The sequence below is a fragment of the Tyto alba genome, unplaced genomic scaffold, assembly GCF_018691265.1.
Source record: "Tyto alba isolate M040663 unplaced genomic scaffold, T.alba_DEE_v4.0 Super-Scaffold_41, whole genome shotgun sequence".
NCBI classification, from domain to species: Eukaryota; Metazoa; Chordata; class Aves; order Strigiformes; family Tytonidae; genus Tyto; species Tyto alba.
This window is the reverse complement of record NW_024881317.1, coordinates 19,584,000-19,589,230: the sequence shown is the minus strand read 5'-3', so window position 1 is coordinate 19,589,230 and position 5,231 is coordinate 19,584,000. Positions and strand designations below refer to the sequence as shown.

The following is a 5,231-nucleotide window of genomic DNA, read 5'->3' as shown; positions in this document are numbered from 1 at the left end:
TGCCCTGCTCTGTCATGAAAGTCCCTTTTCATTCATAGCACTGATTTATTTTGCATTAGTGGAACATGTCTCTTGTTCTTGGCTAATGATAAGCCTCCAGATTGTTCTAAAAACGTACCAGCCGGAAGTTTTTTGTAGCCCTTGTTCTCTTGTTTTCCAGGGAGATATGCTCAGTGAATACTCCTGAGCTAAATTCCTCACCACATTCTTTTCATGTTTGCTGCTTACTGAGTCAGGGTCTTTTAACTGATTTTACAGTTAATCCCAAACTCCGATTTTATGATTTGTTTAGCACAGATTTTCCCACAAGTATTCAAATCTGAAGACACTCATCAAGCTACAAGCACTCTTCCCCACTAAATCAAGGTATTGGTTTTAGCATCATAAATATAAACAAGATAGAGGGCAATGTGTATTTGAGATCAGAAATTTAACTAGTTTGTTCAGTTTTTAAAATCACAGCAAATGATGCTAGTACCTTCACCAACAGCTCTGTAATAGAAATATTAGAGGAAAAGACAAGTGTAAATGCAATGAGAGTTACATGGACTGTTAACAGGGTTCAAACCCAGGAACTCGATGCTGAAAAAACACTACTGCTAGAGGAACATCTCACTTTCCATTTACTACACAGCATCACAGATCTGTTATGGAGGTCAGCCTCTGTCTGTCATTGGAATTAGAGAAGCATCTTGTCTTATTATCCTGCTCTTAATTATAGTGTGTGTATGAATGATGTGGAGATAATGTAGTTCACGGTTGCTTTTAAGCAACTTGCCATATAATTATGAAATCTTGATTGATTTTTATAGTACATATTACAGCTGCAATTATACAGTAGATGGTTTTGCTGATTTATTTCTCTGAATCTAGTAATTATTAGAAAGTAATCAAAATTAGCTTTTTTTAAATCTCATAAACTGAAGTCTCAGTATGCATTTTTGAAAGTGAGAAGCATAAACCTATCTGTTTCCACTGAAGACAATGTGAAATGTCATTGACTTCAGGAAGAACAGGGTTTAGCCAGCCTAGCCCCAGATGTATACAGAATTCCTCTTGAATTTAACATCTAAAGTGAGGGTCTGAAATGCTTGTACTTCAATATACAGGCAGAAAAGGATTGAGCACAGGCTTATACCTAAAATAACTTCAGGTCTGAATGCTGCTAAACACTACTGGGCAGATTCCAATCTGAACTTTACACTTAGATCCGTTTTACATTCAGTAGCCACATTTGTGATTTTAAATAAATATACTGTTACTGTAGGCATTTTCTCCTTTAAAAATGGCAGATGCAAACTTGTTTTAGATTCTTCCCCTTCCATCCCCAAGAAAACTTTGATGTCAAAAGCGTTTGAGTGAAAGGAGACATAACTTATTAATACTTACTGCACATGAAATTCAGAAGCATAATCTTACATCTAAGTACACTGTGTTTGCCAGCATTTTTATCTTGCACAAACAAGCACACAAAGATCATCATGTTGAAAGGTTTGATCTTAAAAAGTAGCATTTGTGTGCTATGGGGAACACTACTTACTCTTTGAATACAGGTGTTTAAAGACAAGAACGGATAATAAATTTTTATTAATTTCTTCAGTTTCTCGTATTTCTTCTAGAAGAATAACATTTTCATTAGTATTTTAATCTCCAGCTCAGCTGATTAAAAACATCAATCAATCACTTTCTTTTGCATGCAACTTCCTTGGCATCTGTAAAAAGAAGCATAAAAACCTCAGCCAAATACTATATGCTTACTGTGAGGAAAAGTCTCATATTACCAGCAAAGAAAACATATTACACATTAGGCAAAAAATACCTCCTTCAGAACTACTTCTTAAGCAAAAGAACAAACTGAAGATGGATTCACACAAATCATATTCCTGCTATTCCCACTTGTAACACTCTCTAATTGCACGGAGTCCTCCTATGAAATCCATGCTGCCTTTGAAAACACAAGCACATGGGAATTTTTGATTTTCTTTAATACTGTATTACCAGTTCGCGCTCCCAGTGGTCCCTGAACTGAAAGAATCTACATCCATATGTTTTCTGGGCTCTTGAGCCACAATCATTTAATAAACCTATAAAGTATCACATTTTTTAAATACTTTCCAGGACATTTTTGTCATTCTTACATGCACAACGTTTCAGATGTCCAGAAAAATCAAGTGTAATCAGAAAGGCAGATGTAGTTAACACGCTACGATAATAAATTAGATCAAGTTACAAAAATCTCAGTTCACTCCTTTTTAAATGGAATAACCCATTTTTGAGACTCCAATAGCAGAAATGATGCCTAAATAACTTAAGCCAGAAAAGAAGTGAAAGAGTTAGATGCCACAAGGGGTGTAGAGCTCTCCTTCCATTTCCCTGTGATATAAGGAAACCCAGTCTTTTGTGTTACAATGCACCTACAGAGTGACTAGATAATGTCAAAACCAAACTCAAGAGTATTCACTTCCTGTAAGGAAATATTAATATCCTCAGAGAGGTGCTTTACTGACTGCCATCCTGGTTTAGTCAAGAATTTCTCCTCTCAGGAAGAGGTTGTCAAAATAGGTACCAGATTTTTTTTTCTTCCTCAGAAAAAAGAACTTACTTCAGGACATCCTATCATAGTTTATATAACAAAGTTTGAAGTCAATTTAGAACAAGTTTGTCCAAACTGGTTCACCAGTCATAAGACTATTCTACTAAAAGGTGTGTACAGTGGGATCATGATAAATACCATTTTTTTACATTTTCTCCACTATGAACATTGAAGGGATACAACATATCTTGCACAACTAAGTGTATTTCAAAATTTGCTCAGGAAGCACTGAGTCACAAAAAGCTCTGCATCTGCATATCTAATGATGAAAAATTATTTTCATCATTATCTTTACCTTTCATATAACATTAACTTTCATCTGCATATCTAATGTACGAAAACAAACCCCAAAGAATTATTTTTAATATATACACCTAACAGTTAATGCCCAACAAAAGCAAATTTTAAGTTCTGAAAAAGCATATTAAATATAAAAGCTTTTTTTTAAAAAAAAGTCTTCTTGACTTCAGCTAAAATGGTGGCAGAAAATGGGAGCTGTTTTGCTATTGCAAAGCTTACTGTGTTGAAGTAAAATGTTCTTTTCATTAATTCTGTAGCAAGATCAATACATTAATTCTCATCTAAGTTCAAGACTTAGTCCTCAACTTTAAATCTGCTACGCATAGTTAAGCATACAAATTTAATACTGAATCATTTGTCTTATTATTGCAGAAAGCCACAACAGAACTATTAAGTTCTGGCACTTGGTATCCATGAGGAAGTTTGAATTGAGTACTTCAAACAGCTGCCTAACAAAAGTCAAGTTATGAAGTAAACATATACAGATTTTTTTCATCCCCCTACATTCAAGAAGACATGTGTTGCTCTAAATGTGCAGAAATACTATAGAGAACATTAAACACTATCTGGGATGCTGGTGAGCTAAAAGGAAGTCACTGTCCCAGCATAACAAGCCGCATTTCAGATTTTGAAGGTTTCTGAGCCACTTGCAGTGAAGAAAGTCTAAGTCCCCATGAGGATGAGCACAATGCTACCTTCATAGTGAGGATGCAAGGAAGTCTGCAAAAATAAAGATAGTTCAACCAAGTAGCAGGAACGTAAGTAACATCCAGAGCTCTTCACATGAGAAGAGATGGTTGGTGTCAAACAGCCAGGGAGGTGAAATGAAAAGGTGTCATTTTAAAGACAGAGTTTTTCAAACCCCAGAGTCCTGTAGCATGCAGTGGGTTAGCTGCAGCTGCCTGTCCCAGAGTTTCATCCATTTCAGTGCTCAGGATCAGCAGGCCCAGGAACCCCAAACTTAGACACATGGGAAAATTAATTATATCTTGCGGCTGGGTAGCTGGATACCCAGAATTGGACAACTGCTGGGTGGAATATTCCCCTCAACTTTCACACTACGAATAAATGATCAGTTTGTACCCCTGCTCATTCTATAACGGCCTGATAATTTGTCCCACTTTCCACTTCTCCTACTGTCCAGACCTTGAGGAAATTAAACCGACTGGTGAACTCACAAAACCCAATGCCACCAAGTGGCTCAGAACAACCAGCACCACTGCCAATCATTGCCTTTTTATTATTTCCAAGTAATCAAAATTTCTGAAATTCTGAAAGAAAACTATAGATAGTTATTCTTATGCATTGAGTATATTTTGAAAAATCAGCTGATGACTAAATTGCAGTCTGGGGTTTTCTTAACCATAAACACAGCTTGGGACATAAAAATTCAAAAAGACACTGTGAGGTTTCTATTATTAGCTTGCAAGGAATATTTAAATCTTATTATCATTTTTACTTTATCTTCCTTGTTCTTTCTTCTACTTAAAAAAAAAGGCAAAGATTTTTCTTCATCAATAGAAAATGTGAAGTGGAGCTTAACTGACGCCACAGACATCTGTAAAGAAGGCAATATTTATATGTTCTGTATTTCAAAAATGCCAGATAATCAGAAACATTACAGAAAAGTAAAATCTGACATATCTTGTTTCAGTTTTGGCTGCCTAAACAAGTAAATGTTTACAGTCAGTGTTCAAATTCCCTGTAGTTTAATTAATCCCAACAAAAACAAACAGAAGACTCTGTAACACACACACAAAATTTCCCACCATGTTCATCTTTCAGAGTTGATGAAAAAACGCCAGTGACTGCTGAATGACCCCACAGGGCTGTACAACACTTGGAGTGGATGTACCCAGCTGCCAAGAACAGTGCAGGCTGACACGACTAAGTATCCAGCACCAGGATATGCTGATGTCTCCATTTCTTTAACATGAATGTTTAGTACGTGCTTGGCTCTTCACAAAGTAAGTAAGAAGCAACAAAGAGATGGTAGTTTGGAAGCCTCTGGCAACCAAGCAGCCCACACCACCAGTTAAATGTTTTGGTGGTACTGGTTTTAGGTAATTTAATTACATTTAAATCATTTCAGGACTGTCCTGGAGGCTCTGACCATGTTCTAGCCTGGAACTATAATCCACTCACTATATAGCTTCAGACAACTTGAGTATTCACTACTTTTTATGAAACTTCTAAGGTTGTTCTATAACTAACCTAAGTCATTGCACCTTGTACACTCACAAAAAGATCTTCTACCGCAATATGGCAGCTACGGTTTTAGAACACTGTTCTCACCAAGAAAAGACTGCTGGCCAGCAAATCAACACCTGATATTAGG

General features: G+C 36.3%; 1 protein-coding gene across 3 annotated transcripts in view; it reads right to left on the bottom strand.

Moving 5' to 3' along the window:
- Positions 1–5,231, bottom strand: part of USP3 (ubiquitin specific peptidase 3) — a 104,127-nt gene that overhangs the window by 93,292 nt on the left and 5,604 nt on the right. For all 3 annotated transcript variants that reach the window (XM_032990207.2, XM_042803733.1, XM_042803735.1), the window contains exon 2: positions 1,541–1,712. The gene's annotated coding sequence lies outside the window, so the exon portion shown is untranslated. The remainder of the gene's footprint in view (positions 1–1,540; positions 1,713–5,231) is intronic.